The sequence below is a fragment of the Andrena cerasifolii genome, chromosome 8, assembly GCF_050908995.1.
Source record: "Andrena cerasifolii isolate SP2316 chromosome 8, iyAndCera1_principal, whole genome shotgun sequence".
In the NCBI taxonomy this organism is placed as follows: Eukaryota; Metazoa; Arthropoda; class Insecta; order Hymenoptera; family Andrenidae; genus Andrena; species Andrena cerasifolii.
In genome coordinates this window covers 3,009,152-3,029,542 of record NC_135125.1, presented here as the reverse complement: position 1 = coordinate 3,029,542, position 20,391 = coordinate 3,009,152, and the positions used below count along the sequence as shown (strand labels likewise).

Below are 20,391 nucleotides of genomic sequence, written 5' to 3'. Positions count from 1 at the left end.
TTGTGAATTTTACTCCATTCAAGCCTGAAGTAGAGTGAATACAGGAAGGCCCAATGTGGTCAATTAATTTCGGAAATAATAAGTGCAGGGACTTTTGTAACCGGACGCAATTCGAAAGACTCTGAAAGTATCTACTGAAAGATGTACTAAACACCAACAAATCCAAGAAAAAAATGTCAGCTGGACAGCTGGGTAACTTTACTATAGTCGAATTAACGAAAGAAGGCACCTTGGGACCGGGGCCAGAATTTGCGACGTTGCCGCTACTCCAGGCTCGCGATTGGTGCTTCCCCTACGCGGCTCCCTACGCCTTGGCCAATGACTTTCGACTACTTAGCTGTGGGCCTAGAGTAATCGTTGTCCTTGTCGGGTGCATATTGCTATCCTCTTCCAGAGAGCGAACCCAACGTCCTTCCCATAGAGCAGGGGTGCACAGGACCCCCAATTCCGGGCGCGAGCGCACATTCGAGCTCGTTCAAGAACAAACGAGTCCGCCAACGGAGTGGGGAGCGGTTGGAGTAGTGGGAGCGGAGCGTCACAGGCTGCCGCAGGGGTTTCCAGAGTTTGACGCACCGAAAGTAAGGCAAACTTTGGGGAATTTTTAAAAGAAATGTATTGAGTATTATAATTCCAATCTCTGTACTCAAGGTTTCAAATTGAAGAAAAATGATTCCACGATTAATAAATATTAACAAATTATACATAGAAATATATGTATATTCACGTATAGATCTAATATTGGACCAACTTTATAAGTATCCGAATACTTTTGTGGCCCACTGTATATGTATATATCACATATATGTTATTAAATATCTTCAAATGCAAATACTCAAATTTACGTATGCGAATTTGTTAAAATTAACTTTCTGAATATAATATAAAATTCTGTACGTTTTCGTTTGGTCTTGTATATCTATCGCGAGTATGCTTGTAGTTGTAACAGGCATACGGCCTTTGCAGTCATAGAGTTCCCCACCACGAGACATTATACCGAGGAGTGGGGGTGAGCATACCACGGTCGAGCTCGAGGGCTCACCGACTGCCCTAGGGCAGACTTAGTGTGCACCCCTGCCATAGAGATTTGACAGAGTGTCGAATCTCATTGGCTATTGCGGCACGCGGCATACACAATGAATAGCGGACAAGTCGAGGAATACAGGCTAATAAGATTCTTATTCTATTTAGCGTCATTCCACGGCAAATCGATCACTTTTTGCACTCGATGTCAGGGATTTTGTTCAAACTGAAATATTATATAGGAAGGGATTTCATTCATCTTTGCTGGTTTTGAATTTGTTAATTGATATTTATTTATAATACTTGTGAATTTTTATCTCGGAAATTCTTTACCGTATTGAATTCATTCTTTTTTTATTTTAATCTAGAAAGTGCGGGCTATTTTACTACTCTTTTTTCATATTGAAAAATTAATTTTGTAATTTTGAAAATTATAACCAAAGTTTTATTTTGCAAATTTCACGTACGAAATATTCTGCTTTCGAGAATGGAATTTTGAAAATTAACGTCAGCATGAGCTGTTATTAACCGATGAAGAATTTCATTAACTCTATATTTTGTAACCAAGTTCAAAACCTGTTAAACCATGACTCAAACCTTTCCATAATTTCACGCGATTCACAAAATACATATTGCATTCTGATCAAAGTCTCTAAAAATGTGATCGATTTGGCGTGGAGTGACTCGTAGATGAAGGAATCTGTTTTATCGAGCGAGTGAGAGAGACACAGTTGCAATTGAAGATAGAAAGAGACGTCCGATCTGCTACACAACGTGGCAACGTCGCACGAAGTACGGAGCAGGCATTGGGTCTCTCCCGAGCCACGCGCGCCGGCCTACGGGCCGCCCAGGTGCCTTCTATCGTTAATTCGACTATAGAGAACTTTGAGTAGTGGCGGAGTCACGCTTTGACGTTGTTAAACTTTAGGATACATGGGGTTCGTTTTTTCGTTATTCATTCGAGCACATATTTTACATATCTTATTTTTCACAGACTGGAACCATTTTAGGGGATGCGACTAAAAATTGTTTCGTCATGTAGGGGAGAGTAGGATAAAATGGAACACTTAACTTTGGGGGGTGATAACATAAAATCGGAAGGAAAAAGAGACGCGGGACTTCAACTGGAGTCTTAAGTGGATCTTAGACTATAAGAAAATCAAAGACTTTGTTAAGAGAAATATTTGGCAACAAAGGAAAATGAGATTTACCGGAGGTATTGAAATCTTCGCCTCGCTCGAGTGGTAAAGCGAAAGACCCATTTGAAAAACATGTAAACGTACAAAATTGTTATTTTAATGATTTAAAAAGTATTCATTTATGTAAGAAACTATAAATATATGTTTTAGGTATAATTATTACAGATAAAATATAACAAAAATATATATTATACACATAAGAAAAAATATTCTTCCAGATAACATAAAAATTATTGAAAATAATCAAATACATATGGATTTTTACATGAATATTAACACGTGTATGGAGAACGTATCTGCATTAAATGATTATATTATTTATTATAATTTAAACTAACAGTTTGATCGTATGAAATATGTATCTCATACATCATAATTTTCTATACACGATCAATTTTCTTGGAAACAAGAATAGTAATTAAAATTTTAATCTGCAATCTAAAAAAATAAAAAAAAAATTTTAGTTGAAGGATTTTATTTAAAATGCACTGAAAACTAAAAAATAATTATTTTCTGGTACTACAATTTCGACGGTGTTTTTTCACTTTAAATAAAATCGTGGAGCAGGATATGTTACAACAAATTCATTTCGTCGCTTGCGACTGTATTAAATTGATTCATATTCTATTATGACATATCCTGCTCCACGATTTTATTTAAAGTGAAAAAAAACACCATCGAAATTGTAGTACAAGAAAGAATTATTTTTTAATTTTTAGTCCATTTTAAATAAAATCCTTTGACTTAAATTTTTTTTTGTATATTTTTTATTATTTACATTTTAGTGTCTAAGTTTTGATTTGTGGTTATATGCTGATATCATGTCGATTGAATTGATTTGATTTGAGGTTATAGGCTGATTTCAAGTCGGTTGGATTTGTGGTTATGGGTTATATTTATTGACGATGGGTAAATCTTTCAACACAATTGGATTGGCGGAAGTGGGTTAAAATTGAGTTTTCAGATTTGAACCAACCAAAGGATCCAACCAGAGGATCGAAGCTGAATAAAATCATTTATTAATTAAAAGAAGAAATAAACACGTACTAAGAGACGTTTCCATTCTTCCCCATACATAGTAGGTGTTCCGTTTTACCCCACGCAAAAGTGCTCCGCTTTGCCCCATATGCGGTAATTTAGTAAACATTTAATATTTACACTTCAGCGTGAGATAAAGAACTAGGTAAACCGTCAAAATGTAGCATAAGGACTATAGAATTTTTAAAAATCCAAGTAACGAAAAGTGGTCGAAACTGCAACACAATATTGAAACTACGATACCGGAAATTTTTCCAACATTGTGAAGCGAAAAGTAACGTGTACACGGGTCTATGATCTGTCACGAAATGCTGTGAGGACCGTTTGGTCCCATGTCACGTGACACCAACTCATTTGCAGCTCTTATCTAAGAAAAACATTGATGTTCCGTTTTACCCACTCGTTCCGCTTTGTCCTACTCTCCCCTATAGCTAAGGACCTCCATAGTATACAGAGGCAACTGAAATAGATAGCCTTTAGGAACATATTCTGCTGAGCTTAAGAATGAAAAAAAATTATACATACAAACATGAGTCCGTAATTTTTTTTATAGAGACATAAATACTGTTTACAAGTTTAGTTCATAAGAATTTGCAGGAATTGATTTAATACATTGATATCTCATATACTATCGAACACATTAAAAAGTTCCTAGAATATTTCGAATTTTGTCATATAAAGCGGCAATACGATTTTGAAAAATTTGCATAGTAGAGACAGGAATTTCATGAACAAGAGTCATTGTTTTCTTTCTGGAACACGAATTGAAGGCTTATCACTTTTTACCCATTCGTTATCCGATATTTAATGCAAATTTATAAATCAAAATGCTTAAACGTATAACTGTAAAATGTTATTTCTATAACAACAAAGGAGGTCGTAAAGTAATGAGAAGAGTGTAACTATTTATTTTAAATCGACATAGACATGCAGAGACAATTGCATGTAATTATTGTGAACCGGCGGATGCTATGTTCAGAAAACGGACGACAAAGCGAATCACGAGAACTTTTTTGCCAGTCGTAAGTTGTTCTGGAAAAAAGTTGCAAGGGGAGCTCCTTGCGGAAAGTAGGATAAAGGTCTGCGCACACATATCAGTTCGTATAGACGAATTCAGCAAAACGTTTAGCTTGTTGCAATGGCTGACTTTCGCTTTCTTCGAGGAAGGTAAGCAATGGAGTAAGTAGGTATTGTCACGAAAACTCGAGTCGCAACGCGTGTCAGTAGGTACTTCTTACCACTGGTACTTACTCCGGAACGGTACTGATACGGAATTGACAAGTGTGCGCAGACCTGAAGGGAGAACACCACTGTGACGGCCGGTAAAATGAGCCTTTTTCTAAGATTTTTTTTAGAAATAACTTACAGTTCTCATATAAAATTGTTATTACCTATCTTTAGTACAATTAAGACATTATTTTTTTCTGTAAGAAAAAAATGAATAGAAAAACATGCATAGATTTTCATATACAGTTAATCTTCTAGACCCTCACAAGAAAACATAGGTCGCTGATCGAAAGGGTATCTTTGGAACGGCAACTTTAAAATCAAATTTTTGTTTTTTAATATAATCTATATGAGTGTAGTTTCCGTTGTACGTACCGATTTTAAAAAATTTTTTTTGTAAAAATGGCGCGCTTTAGAATAAAAAGTTTTAAAAATCCGCAAAAAAGTTTTTCGAGCTTATTAAAAAAAATATGTTTTCGATAAAAAAATCGGTGCGCACAACTGACGATAATCTTGTTTTAAAAATCCTGTCAAAATTTCAAGTCGATCGGATAAAAATTGACAGAGTTATTGATTCGATCAGTTAGAAAAATATCGTTTCGAGAAAATCGCGTTTAAAGTTTGACTTGTAATTATTTATGCAGTAGGGGGATGGCCTTGACACGTTGCGCGAAAAAGAACAAGAAAAGAAGAAATAGAAATATAATATAATATTGTAAAAAATAAATGTACACCCCCTTTCAAAGGCCGAAAGGCATACGAAATAAACGCGTACTACTACTATTTATGCAGTAGAAATGGAATTTGTAAGCTAACCATAGCGCATCTATTCCTGGGCCATATGAGGGACCTGCTTCAGTATCAGCATCTTCCGCCATCATTATTCTCGACTTCTTTCTTGCAATTCTTCCCTCACGCGTCGCCTCGTATGCCTCAAGTTCGGCAACGGCAATACAGCGCGTACCTTCGTTCTCCGCATATTGCTCGGCTATCGGTCCAATTTTTATTTGAAGCTTTCAATCTTCCTTTATAGCCTTCATTAAAAATAATTACGGCTAAATAAGCAGCAATTTGCACAATGGTTGTGGTGCCACTTGAAGTGGTCTTCGGGGCGATTCTCCACACGAGATTATTAAAACTTTCGTTACTATTTTGTGTGAACACACCTAAACATTTGTCTAAAAGCTGCTTGTCACTTAAGACAGTATAAATTGGCGTGATAGCATTAAATACCTCAAATGGATGTGGAGTTTTATGTTTGTAAGTGTCTAATGCCCCTGCAGCTTTTGCCTTTTGCCAAAGGCACCAAGAGTTTACTCCTTCCGGGCAGAAACGATGCTGCGGACATTCGTCGCTCAAACTCATGTGGTATAACGTGGCCCATAACTCTTTATATATATTTTCTACACTATTTACATTTCTACGAATTGCCAAACCTAACCCAGACCTTCCCGCCAAAAACGGACAGGATAGCGTCGTGCCCTCAAGAGGTATAAAACCCCTGGTGCTCCACCGACGCCAGAGACTCCAGTACGAACCACAGCCATAGACGCATTATCTTAAGCACGAATTTCATTCGTGTATCAAAAGGCTATCCTCTACCAGCGGCCGTAGCTGTGATGAATACAGTATTGTCTCGTTAACGGCTCGCTGGTCGGGACCGGCGTTGAGCCCATTTCGTGAACAGAGCCTTAGGGCAAAATGGACAATACCTATAGATTTTTCGTTTTGAATAGACGGTATTCGTGAAGCGGACGGCGAAGACCGCTTTGCAAAATCTTGACGCAGGCCCGGCTCACCGTAAGCGCTTACGACCATCGCGCACGCTCGCCGCGCACGCAAAGGACGGAGTGTCCTTAAAAAAACATCAACACGTCGTCTGTCTCGTACCGTCCTCGCTCGCTTTCAGTACCTCTCGCACGCTCTCGTTCCATCTCGCTGTCGCCATCGCCCGACAAGAGTGAGACAGAAGTGGTGGGGATAGCGAAAAGTCCGTATCGTGTACACCAAACCGAGCTCGTAAGGGCGGGCGCACACGAGCGACTTTTTGTCGGGCAACTGTTTCGCAACAGCGACGCGACTTTTCAGTTGCTCTGGTAGCCGACAGAAGGGCGACGCAACTGTCTCTGTCCTGTCTCGCCTCCCATAGTTTGGTACCTACGTGCGCACACGGACGACATTATAGTTGCCGTCACATTATTTTTCAGTGACGGCCGGACGAGACGTCGTAATCAATCAATCGTCTCGTACATATGTTCTTATAAAAAAAATTGTAACGAAATGGCTGTTGTAAGGGATGAAGACATCGACAGTGAATTATTAATAAATGAAGTAGAAAAGAGGCCAGCATTGTTCAATAAAACTTTAAAAGATTATTCAGATGCTAATTTGAAAAGCAAACTATGGGAAGAAGTGTGTTTAAGGGGATATACCTAGTCAGGCGGCCGAAAAGAGGCGAATATTTGTGATTTTTTTTTGAAGAAGCGGAAGCGTATAATTTTACAAAACTTTTTGCGTTTAAAAGAGCAACATTTAAAGAACATTTGGTAATTTTTTCGTAGAAAAATATTTACGTTTATAATAAAATAACAAGCGACATCCAAGAAGCATTTTTAAAAATTTGCTTTCGCGGTGAGCACTGCCATTCGTAACCAGATTATCTAAAATCAAAAAACAAAAAAAGTTTCCTTAGTATATTAATGTATCCTCAGGTTGACGGAGAGAATTTTCCGAAATATTAAGTTAAAACAAAATGGCGGCTATTTTAATTTGAAATCCTGATTTTCTCGTACAAAAATCACGCAAAAAAATCAGGATTTCAAATTTAAATAGCCGCCATTTTGTTTTAAATTAATATTTCGGAAAATTCTCTCTGTCAACCTGAGGATACATTAATATACTAACGAAATCTTTTTTGTTTTTTGATTTTAGATAATCTGGTTCCGAATGGCAATGCTCACCGCAAAATCAAATTTTTAAAAATGCTTCTTGGATGTCGCTTGTTATTTTATTATAAACGTAAATATTTTTCTATGAAAAAATTACCAAATGTTCTTTAAATGTTGCTCTTTTAAGCGGAAAAAGTTCTGTAAAAATATACGCTTCCGCTTTTTCAAAAAAAATTCACAAATATTCGCCTCTTTTCGACCGCCTGACTAGGCATAACCCCTTAAATGTGAAACAAACGTCAAAGTAAATTTCCCTTTATTTGATCTTTCAGATATCAGCGGGTGAACCCAATATTTCCTTTTCCGTTGATTTTTCCTGTGCCGAATGATAAGAGCAGAAACCACTGCAGTCTCCAAAAAATCCATTATACATATACCAAACAATGTTCACGTGCATTTATCGAAGAATGTACTACAAAAACACGTGAAAATGAATTGGTTTTCAGGAAACAGTTGCCAACCTGTGCGCGCTCTCAAAAACCGAAGCAACTGGAGAGCGACAAAGACGAAACAGTTGTCCGACAAAAAGTCGCTCGTGTGCGCCCGCCCTAACGAGACAATACTGTACACCGGTTCTCGTTAGGTCACCAAAGTTAAGCATCGCGGGGCGGTGTACTGGGGAAAAATGGGTGACCACCTTTCTCCCGGTGCGCTGCTGCTGCTGGGACCCCGAAGGAGAGAGGAGGGAAAAAAAATGGAATGACTAAAATGTTCGTTGGGCAATATAAGCCAAATGCTTGAAACGCCATCCTGTGCAAAAACACAGGAAAAACAAAAATTCAATACAAGAGCCTATCCTCTAATAAAACAATTGCATCGTTACTTGGAAAACACTCGTGTTTTCTCTACCACGTAACATCACAGCGGGAGCGACTCGTCTTCGCCGTCCGCTTCACGAATACCGTCTATTCAAAACGAAAAATCTATAGGTAGTGTCCATTTTGCACAATATGCACGCTACACTTGTATAACAAAATTCTCGAAAGTTCATTGAGAATGAAAGCTTTACTGTACACATTAACTGTATCTTATTTTTATGAGTGGTCAAGCGAAAGGAGCGACGCATATGACAGTAAATAAGTCGTAATTTCAGTGAAAGGGATTTTTTACGTCAAATAACGGCGAGAAGACGGCTTGATGGACGAATCTGTACTTACAATGTTTTTATAGTAATAAAGCCATTTTCACTTGGAATATACGACGATTTCCTTCTGATAACTCGTACAGATGCTTCACACCGTGTTCAGTGAACTTTCAACATTGAGATTTCTACTGCTCCACATTTGCAGCGAGAAATCGATACTTGTCGTGTTTAATTTCGTTGCGTCAACATTAACCTGCCTGTTTTATGATTTCCTCTGTACTTCGTGATTGTTGTATATATTTACGCCTTAAATTAATTTGACGGTTTATATTAACTTCTGAACAATAAACTACCAGCAATGGAAGTTCTTTTTTCTTTTTACAGAGTTGCCTTGATTTATTAAACTAATAATTTATCAATTTTATAAGCGACAATATAAATTGCTCTGTCCTGCATCAGAATGAATGCAATTGGAAGAAAAAATGTGAAAAATTGCTCACTAGTTCGGTGAAAGGAAACACAATATCGGAGGGAGTAACGCCTCGCGGAACAATTTATATTCGTATTACTTGGAGCTTTCGAGTTTATGTCTAGTGTAAACCTTCACGATCGTATTTCTTGACGATCCAGCTGGTGATACTCCCGTTTAGATTTTATACCTTATAGTGTTCTTACGATTTACAGGCCAAAGGGAACAAAGTTCAGGGATGGAGTCTTAAACGTACCAATACCCATGAGAAATGTGCTCGCGTTATTACAGAAACCTGGTTTCAACGTCGACTAAGTAACACGATTACAAATAGTTCAAGACGTTTTAGATATCCATAAGGAAAATTATTTTTAATCATACCCTTAACTTCATCAACTGAGTAATTAGAAACTGGGCGGTAGTTGCTTTTGCTGGTGCGGACCGCATACCTAAATGTCCACAAACCATATAGAGAGTTTTTCTTTCTTATTGTTAATAAGAGAGTATATGTAGAGAGTTTTTCTTTCTTATTGTTGCAAAAAGTATAAGAAAACTGTCCTGTATTATAATATTATAGTTTATAGAAATTATTTGAATGCATACTAGATTTTTTCTGCTTCTGTCGATGAATGCTGCGCGTCGAAAGCTTACAGTGCTTACACTGTGAATGTAAGACATCCTGCATGAAAATTTCTGCAAATATGTAGTTTCTAAAACGTGAAGGTTATCTATGGTACACGAAATTATGAGTTCTTTCTCAAATCTATCCGTGTTTTTTTAAACATTTCCTATAAAGCTATTAAAACAATAAACAATAAAAATATACATGTTAGGCTTAAGTTCTAAAAGTAATGTTGTAATTTATTGCAAAGATGTACTGAAACAGGGTCAGAAAAGTATTCGAACGACATCACTTATACGCACTTTATTTTAGTTTTATATTTTTTTAGCCTAGCTTTGGCTCCAATTTCGCTTTTCGGACGTTGTCGCATGCTGTGCACTAGTTTTTCAGTTATTTTAGATTCGACAGAATTCCATACTTCTAAAATCTTTTGTTTTAGTACCTACGTCTTTCGAAGTTATGTCGTAGTTTTTTAATCCCCTGTCGATTTCCGTCCACAAATATTCGACAAGATTAATTTCGAGATTTTATGGGGCTGTAGGTAACCCATGTGGTGTATTACCTATACAATAATCATTCTTAAACAATTTGGCCGCATACTTGCGGTCATTGTCTTGCAGGAAATGAAATTTTTCCAATAACCCCAATTTGGTTGCACTTTCTTCTAAATTGTTTATTAAAATATTTAAAAATGTATATTTATCTAAAATGCCGTCTATAAAAACGAGATTTCCAGTGCCTTTTGCAACCATACACCCCCACAACATTACGGAACCAGTGCAGTACTTTACAGTAGGACGTACATTTTTAGTATTTATTTCTGAGTAGGTTTTTTTCCAAACATAACGCCTTCCATCCAAACTAAGTATATTAAAAATGTATTAAAAATATATTAAAAATATATTAAAAGTATTTTAAAAATATATTAAAAATACATTAAAAATATACTAAAAATATATTAAAAATATATTAAAAGTATTTTAAAAATATATTAGAAATATATTAGAAATATATTAAAAATACATTAAAAATACATTAAAAATACATTAAAAATACATTAAAAATACATTAAAAATACATTAAAAATACATTAAACATACATTAAAAATATATTAAAATATATTAGAATTATGTTAAAAATATGTTAAAAATATATTAAAAATATATTAAAAGTATATTAAAAATATATTAAAAATACATTAAAAATATATTAAAATATATTAGAATTATGTTAAAAATATGTTAAAAATATATTAAAAATATATTAAAAATGTATTAAAAATATATTTGGTTTGGGTGAAGGTCGTTATGTCTAGAGAAAACCCAACACCGAAATGAATACTAAAAATGTACGTCCTACTGTAAAGTACTGCGCTGGTTCCGTGATGTTGCGGGGGTGTATGGTTGCAAACGGCACAGGAAATCTCGTTTTTATAGATGGCATTTTCGATAAACATACATTTTTAAATAATTTAAAAAACAATTTAGAAGAAAGTGCAACCAAATTGGGGTCATTGGAAATTTTTTATTTACTGCAAAACAATGACCGCAAGTATGCGGCCAAATTGTTTAAGAATGATTATTGTATAGGTAATACACCACATGGGTTACCTACAAACCCATAAAATCTCAAAATTAATCTCCTCGAATATTTGTGGACGGAAATCGGCAGGGGATTAAAAAAGTACGACATAACTTCGAAAGTCGTAGGTACTAAAACAAAAGATTTTAGAAGTATGGAATTCTGTCGAATCTAAAATAACTGAAAAAACTAGTGCACAGTATGTGACAACGTCCGAAAAGCGAAATTGGAGCCAAAGGTGTCCTAAAAAAATATAAAACTAAAATAAGGTGCGTACAATTAATGTCGTTTTAATACTTTTGTGACCCTGTTTCAGTACATCTTTGCAATAAATGTTTCATAACTTATACAAATATTATCCGATTCATTTCAAATTTGGTATATATAATCTGGATACTTGTGTCTTATAGTACTTACAACATTACTTTTAGAACTTAAGTCTAACATGTAGATTTGTATTGTTTGCAGTTTTAATAGTGAGCGACCGAATACGTTTGTGGCTCACTGTAGGTAATTTTGGGTGATCGCAGTATAGTTCTTAAAAAATTATATTTGAACAAATTTAATGAGTAATAGAATTTATTTAACCTCTTCGCCTACAATATCGTGTGAGACCCGTGGTATATCGATCGGACCAAACATGAAAATGACGGGTGAGAGCTGTGGTACGTTGATCGGGTCAAACGTAAACAACACGTGTCTGGCTCGTGGTTCGTAGATAGGGCTCAACGTAAACAACACGGGACATGTTCGTGGATAATTTTCGCCGAAGTCTTTTTATCTCAGTTACGTGTTATTCTTAGCCGCATTGGAAGAATACCCCTAAAAATGTCTTCAAAATGAAAATTCTGAGTGAACCTCTGGTGTTGATTATGCGCCGGTTGTCGGAATTTAAATCGTAGGGCAAGGGGTTAGTTAATACAAGGAGTATGCCAGACGAGGTAGGTATGTTTCTAAATATGTACCTACTACTACATCATCCATAGGATATGCAAGCGCAATTTGAGAAAAGGCCTGGGTTTTTTAGCGAGAAGGAAAAGAACGAGCAAGGTAAAACATTTTTTAAGTGGAAGGAGAACCGCTTAGGCTAGTATCGCTGTGTTTCCAGAGCACTTTAGAGGGTCTCCAACTTCACTTTCCACCGGACGTCGTTTAGTGAATCTTGTATGGTACGTAAAACGAGGATTCCACGTACAACCTCGTACTCCTATCTGTACCATCCCCTCTATTTGAGCTGAAAGTATAGACGAAGTCAGCAAAACGTTTAGCCAGTTGCAATGGCTGACTTTCGCTTTCTTCCAGGAAGGTAAGCAATGGAGTAAGTAGGTATTGTCACGAAAACTCGAGTCGCAACGCGTTTCGTTGTATACCTCTATTAAAGCATTATACATACACAGCCTAGGAATTCTGTCACCAAGGAGATGGCATGTACGACTACTTGTCCACGATGAGACTACGGAAGCCTCATTTTGTCATCACACTTGAAGAATAGCAGCTCAATAGCTCTGTTCCCCTGCTTACTGAATGGATGCGTTTCATTTCTTACCTTAAGGGGGGCTTCTACTGAGACAAGCGATTTTTTTAAACTTTCTTCAGGATTTTTTTAATGGACTTAATAAAAGATTTTTATGCTGACCCTTTTACTGTATTTATTATATCTTAAACTATGAATAAAAAATTTTTGGTTCGAAATATGAAATATAGATGGCGCCACAGCCCATGAACTCCTAGAGACACTAATAATAAGTCTGGCCACGAGTCGATGCCCGCCATGTTTTGGCTAAATCCTACGAGAGAGAAAGAGATATACACCACTTTACTCTTAACCACTCTTAACAACTCGTACGTTTTTGGCGGTATTTTACTTCGTGTAAGTTGCACATACACGTGGCAATGACTCCTTAAAAAAAGATTATGTTATGAAAGTGTTTATGAATAATATATATATATTATATATATACTATACATAATATATATATATATACATTATTTTTTTTACTACCCAAATGCACATTTTCAGATGAATAGATGTTACAAACAATTAGAATAGTATGACAAAAAACGTTTTTTTGTTAACCTTCAAACATATAATTTTTAAAATATGTGTTACAATTAAGATTAGTATAATTGACAGATTTAAAAATCAGCGGGAATAGATGAAAAATGGCGGACCAATCAGAAGTGGCCCTTTCGTGGCCAGATTCTTATTATAGTGTCTCTTATGAACTCCGACCACCTGGAAAATAATTGCTCGATTTGTTGCCATGATTATGGTCGTTCTGTTCGTCCGAAATAAACAAACCAAAATGATTCTTAAATTATTCAGGCATGGTTATCGTTGATAGCAGATTTGGAATGAAATTTCAAAAATTCTTAAAATGGCTGCAAATTGAACATTAAGTGTCGAAGTTTGCGATTTTTCTTAATTCTTTTTTTGGGCTATAACATTAAAAAAATTAGAAAACAAAAATACTTTGGCATAATTCTACTAGCGAAGATGTGTGCATAAGGTGGCCCAATCGATCAAATAGAAATATTTGAAATATCGTGGCAACCATTTTCTAAAACACCGACTTGAGAAAAACAAGTTTAAAGTTTTGTAAGCAGGTCTAGTGAAGAAAATTCTACTTACACCTAACCTGCCACGCCTGGGCCGTAATAAAAATCTTAAATTAAGATCATAAAAAAATTCCCGAAAAATTAAAAAAAATCGCATATCACAGTAGAATACCCGCTTAAACCTTTCTGTATTTATCAGGTTCTCCAATAAGTTCGTGCCGTTTTTCAGTATTAAAAAAATATACATTTTCATTTTTTTGAAGTCCGTTTTAATTTATTTTTTTTTATTTTTTACTTTTTAGTTAATTAAGTCATATAACTACATTTATTTTTAAAAAAATGTTCAGGCCTGCAAAAGGAGCTGCTGGCAAAAAAGAGCCGTTTGCTAGAAACGAAAGATTCCCAAAATAAGCGACTTGAAAAGTGAGAATAAGGATGTCTCAAATTCGGTATCATTAATCAGTACTGGCAAAGTACCTATTTGGCTAATATTGATGCAGTGCAGGATGGGACCACCGGGACATCGCTCTCTTTCGAATAAAAAAAAGACCATCCAGATCGGTTCATGTGCTGAGGAGTTATCCTCGGACATACATAAAAAATACATAAGGATGGAATCTATAACCTTCTCTTTTTTTAAGTCGGTTAAAAAACCATCATGGTACCAATTGGGGAACATATTCGATATAACAACGAAAGAATCACGCAAATGAGTCCGTACGTTACAAAATTATGCACGAACATACTTTAAAACTGGAATTCTAGATAATTCTAGAGTATCTAGATAATAATAAAAAAATCAGCATGGTACCGCCGGTTCTTCATACTCTTTGAAATATAAAAAGAATCATCGAAATTGGTGCACCTACGCGGGAGTTATCGCTGAACATACATATAAATAAATATACGGATCGAATTGAGTAACCACCTCCCTTTTAAACGATTTTATTCAGCTTCGATCCTCTGTATGTACATATGTTTCTTTTTATGTTTGGTTCAAATCTGGAAACTGAATTTTAACACACTTCCACCCATCCAATTGTCTTGAAACTTTACAGGCGTGCGTAGTTTGGATGACAATACAAAATTATGAGAAAAAAAACCGAGGGTGTGAAAAAATTACCCAGTAGGCAATAAATATAACCCACAACCACAAGCCGCTGCGTTCGGCTTGCTAGTCGCATCGCGATTTCAAATTATCACGGTTCTTGTCATGGAGCGAAATCGGTCGACAGTATATGTAAATGGAGGTCACCTACGAGGGGATATACGCAGTGTTGGTGGAAAATACCCTACCGGATTTCGGACTCCGATCGTAGGGAGCAGGAACGCATGCGCGCGATGACGCGGTGATGTCAAACCAATCAACGCCAAGATGGGAAACGATGGGAAACGAAACGACGCCAGCGCCAAGCCGAGCCAACTAGCCAAGTCAAGTGAGGCCGCAGCCAACCAGCATCGCCGGGGAATCGGTTGTCAACGCTGGTTGGCTGCGGCCTCACTTGACTTGGCTAGTTGGCTCGGCTTGGCGCTGGCGTCGTTTCGTTTCCCATCGTTTCCCATCTTGGCGTTGATTGGTTTGACATCACCGCGTCATCGCGCGCATGCGTTCCTGCTCCCTACGATCGGAGTCCGAAATCCGGTAGGGTATTTTCCTCCAGCACTGGATATATGTGAACATGAACAATGTGATATAAGTAATTAATACAATTACTTAGCACTATATGGTTTAAGCAAACTGTTAAACTGTTTACAGCATTAAAAGATGAAATGTGAAAGTGAAATATAAATCCACAAACACTAAAAAACTAGAAAATAAAAAAATATATAAAAAAAATTTATGTTAAACGATTTTATTAAAAATGCACTAAAAACTAAAAAGTAATTATTTTCTTGTACTACAATTTTGATGGTGTTTTCCACTTTAAATAAAATCGTGGAGCCGGATATTTCATAACAGCATATGAATCAATTTAATACGGCATCTCCACGATTTCATTTAAAGTGAAAAAAACATCATCGAAATTGTAGTACAGGAACAGAATTATTTTTTAGTTTTTAGTGCATTTTTAATAAAACCGCTTGATATAAAATTTTGTTTTTATATATTTTTATATTTGAGGTCGGTTAAAAAGTAATTTTGAACCTTTCCCATTGTCTTCAGATGATTGAGTACTGTCTGTAGTCAGTAGTGCTAGTGCACCTTATCGGCTTATTCGCGGTTTGCTTTACACGGATCCTCCAGAATTTAGGGCATCCGAAAGGATATTGTTCTCTTCACGATGCTCCTATTCCGCCATGAATGGATATTTTTGTTTACAAATTCTTTATTATAGTCTTAAAAGGTGATAGTATAAAGCAGCGCTGTCCAGTGTAGGGGCCCCTCACGCGCCTACTTCCCCCACCAATCTTTCTCTCGCACAGCGTGCCTTCCGTTGTCAAGGAGACCGCGCGACGCTAAGAAGGCTGCCATGACGGGCTGATTGGACTAGCGTCTTCGCGGTTAGCGTCGCGCGGTATCCCTGACAACGCGGACGAGAGTGGGAGAACCCCAAGCTCCCGCGGGAGCGACCTTGGACAGCGCTGATATAAAGCTGCGAACGTGCAAAATGATACGTACAACACTTGTTTGTTTTTTAATTCCGGAAAAATTAAGCTTTTTTCAGCCGTCACACTAGGACCTACTCTAGGAGGACCCCTTACGGTAGCGGAGCCGGTTTACCATAGCCGCGCGGAAGGGGAGCTCAGAAGCCAATAACGTGGGCGCGCCACGGATAAGGAAAACTGTAGTAGTGTGCGGTGCGGCTTCATACCCGTACGATAGGCTTGAATGACTGGGATTCTTGAGGGCCCCAGTGATCGCTGCCACTGGAGCTCCTAAGAGGGCCAGTTATGTGAGCTTACGGGTACGAGTCTGCACCGCACGTTACCACTTACACTCTTACAGTTTTCCTTATCCGTTGCGCGCCCACGTTATCATTGGCTTTCGAGCTCCCCATCCGCGCGGCTATGCTAAACATCATGGAGCCCGGGCTCCGAAATGGCTCAAACTGGCCTTCGCTGCCTTAGGAGGGAATTGCGCCTTGTTGGACCAAAAAATGGGTAATTCTTTCTGAATTTTTTGTACAAAAACGGTTCGACAAATTACTTTGATGTTTGGCAGGCTGTTTTATTGTATCTTGAGTTATTGTTCTGAATTTTTGTGTGGCAGTGAAAAAAAAAACGTGGCAGATACAGACTGCTGCCTGAGAGCGTTGAAAAAAATCGAGTGGTCCTGGCGTTGGCGGAAAGTACTGTAAAGGGCCCCATACACGTTGAAACATATATCGATACATGTATCGATACAGATCGCGATACAGGTTACATGAAACTGACATCTTGCTCACCAGCCAGGAGGGTGAGCAAGATGCAAGATGCATGTCTCAATGTTTCGATACTGAGACAGTTAAATATATGTTGAGATTTGTATCACCATACTGATACTTGCAACATATGTCGATACAGATCTGAACGTGTATGGGCGCATCAAGTGTTATCTGAAACACAAAAAGGAAAAGCGATTCTTAATCTGTATGCGTATGGCTATTTGTGGTAGTAGATTTATGGCTGTGTCTGTTAACGTTCCTTTTTCATTTAAAGAAGTTTTCCCGATTTTTGGGCGAAATCTTTGTCAGATTCAAATCAGGGCGATTCATCTTTTTCAGAAGGCTACCATTTTAAAATTTTTTTATTTTCCTTAATGAATCTACTACTATAGATAGCCACGTTTGTATAGATTAAGGGGGCAGACCACTGTAACGGTCCGAAATGTAAGGGTGTTTTCGGGAATTTATTTCAACCAAACAACCCAAGTAAATCAATGTATTGCTTAGTATAGTTAATAATGTACATATCGAAGGGTAAGAAAATTTTTTTTCAATCAAATTCATAAATCCGTTTCCGTTGTATACACTTTGTCAAAATGTGCACTGCGGCAAAATCCTGCTTGTCGCGTTGACAGTGCCCAGGCCATATGGTTAATCCGAATTGAAAAAGACAAAAATATTTAGAAACTAGAAGCCTACGTCTATTACGTGACGATCAAATAAGTCAAAGTCGCAAAAAATTACAAAATGGCTGACCACTGAAAAAAATCATGTTTTCGGGGTACAAAATTGGGGGAATGTTGATAAAGACAATAGAAGCAGGGAGTTAATTGAAAAAAAAACTGATCGTCACGTAATAGCAACAGGTTTTTCGTACAATAAATGCCCTTGCTCATGTCAATTGGATGTATAGTTTTGTCCGTAGACTGTCAACGCGGTTGTCAAATGTCATTCTGAGGAAAACGCGTTCAAAGTTCCGCTCGGCTCAGTCGCGCGCTTGACACCGCTTCACGGAAAATACTATATCTCTGCCAATTTTACGAATTTCTTCATAAAATTTGGAGAGAGCATTCTTGAAACGTGCATCTTTCAGAAAATGTGAAAAATAAAAAAAATCGATTTTTTTGATTTTTTACAGTGGTCTGCCCCTTTAAGTATTTCTTTTCCTTTTTGTGTTTCAAATAATCCTTCTAGTTCTTTCCGAACTTATGCATATATATTATGAAGTAAACGCTCAGTATGCATTTTTTCTATCGAGAAAATGTTTTAAGAAATGTGCAAAAAATTATGGATAAATATTTTGTGAATCTTTTTTCTTCATTCTAAGATCTTGTTCGTACACAATAAATACCATGGTTTCACGGTTTTATATAAACAATCCGTTAACTTTTTAGTTCCTGCGAAATTCTTTTTACTTTTTATTTTCAGAGATTGTTCCATCTTGAAATTGCTCTTATGACTTCAATTCTGGCTTCGAAGTGACTACTAATATTTAAATACATTTTTATGAAAAACAAACTACCAATAATTAGTGACATGTCGATTCTTAGTCTCTTTTCTTATACGCAAAAGGTTTCAAATTAGCTAAATTACCATCTGATTAAAATATATATTATTTTGAACTATAAGTGGGCCTATACAGGGTGTCCCACTAAGGAGTGGACAGCGCGATATCTCTTAAAGTATTGTCGATAAAAATATAAAAAAAATAGGGAATTGCATGGTTCGAGGGGGCCCATTTATTAGCGCGAACGAATTTTGTTTCCGATTATTATTTTAAAAGATACGATGGTCAAGTTCGGTTTTTCAAATGGAACTATTTTTTTTGAAGACCTGAGTTGATAGTGCGTTCCAAGACAAATTCAATAAGCTTTAATGTATACACTTTATTTCCACTGGTTTTTAAGATATTGCGCTTGCAAATTTACTGATTTTCATTGCAAGAAACCTCTCTGGAATGGCAAAAACCGGGGGCGGTCTTACTAGCGCCACGGGTGGCACTGCTTGTTGAAATGGATACTTACCTGCCAAAGGTCTACGCCAGAAATGGCAGGCCCAAAGGCTGGACAATTCTTTTCCGTCAGAAATGCTACTTAGGTAGGTACATCTGCGGTATCGAGAAGCGCATCGTTACTTTTATTTCGCACTTGCTTCTACGCTCGGATGGCCGGTTCTTTTGGGAGGGATGCAAGTTGGATTGGTTCTGATACAATCTGCTCCCTATGGTTGAAATTTAGTCTAGCAACTTTCACTCCTCCTATAGCTTCTCGATACCGCAGATGTACCTACCTAAGTAGCATTTCTGACGGAAAAGAATTGTCCAGCTTTTGGGCCTGCGAACCCTGTCGTAGACCTTTGGCAGGTAGGTATCAGTTTCAACAGGCAATGCCACCCGTAGCGCCAGTAAGACCGACCCCGGTCCTTCCTATTCCAGAGGGTTTTCTTGCAGTGAAAATCAGTAATTTTGCAAGCGCAATATCTTAAAAACCAGTGGAAATAAAGTGTATACATTAAAGCTTATTGAATTTGTCTTGGAACGCACTATCAACTCAGGTGTTCAAAAAAAATAGTTCCATTTGAAAAACCGAACTTGACCATCGTATCTTTTAAAATAATAATCGAAAACAAAATTCGTTCGCGCTAATAAATGGGCCCCCTCGAACCATGCAATTCCCTATTTTTTTTATATTTTTATCGACAATACTTTAAGAGATATCGCGCTGTCCACTCCTTAGTGGGACACCCTGTAGTAACAGTAATTGAGCGAGTTTGACCTCTAGAGACTCTAATTTCTTTGAACGTAAAGCAGTAAGTTAACAAGGCCAACAGCTGTATCAGCAATTTTCCTGTTCTGTTACTATAAAATTCAAGCTTCCACGCAACGCATACCTACGTACCTAAATCTCTGGCTTTCTGTATATTTTCACAAAGTTACAAGGTTTGTAAACATCTGGTTCATGCTCCGACGTGGAAATCATCTTAAAATCCTTGGAACTGAGGAACAGAAATTTTCCAGGGAAAGACTTCACAATTCTCAAAGAGTGATCAATTTTTAGCAAAGCAAATGGACGATCGAAACTGCGATCTCCTTATAACCTCCCACCCCCTATCCCTTCCTATCCCTACCACTTTATTGATTTTAAATTTGAAGTCCATTAATGTAACAAGAAAAACAGGACTGTCGTGAACATCTTCACCATTATTTTAATTAAATCATTGTTTAATTGCCCAAATTATGGAACGTGTAGAAAAAGAACGTGTAGCGAAAATTCCCGAAA

At 37.0% G+C, this 20,391-nt stretch overlaps 1 protein-coding gene and 1 long non-coding RNA gene across 3 annotated transcripts in view; one reads left to right on the top strand and one right to left on the bottom strand.

Moving 5' to 3' along the window:
• LOC143372284 (uncharacterized) overlaps positions 1-1,242 on the top strand; it is a 139,507-nt gene extending 138,265 nt beyond the window's left edge. Inside the window, exons 2-3 of the long non-coding RNA XR_013086261.1 lie at positions 208-428; positions 1,083-1,242. This is a non-coding gene — a long non-coding RNA (uncharacterized LOC143372284). The remainder of the gene's footprint in view (positions 1-207; positions 429-1,082) is intronic.
• The window catches only part of LOC143372222 (uncharacterized), a 310,267-nt gene that overhangs the window by 191,929 nt on the left and 97,947 nt on the right, over positions 1-20,391 (bottom strand). The gene's annotated exons all lie outside the window — the stretch shown is intronic.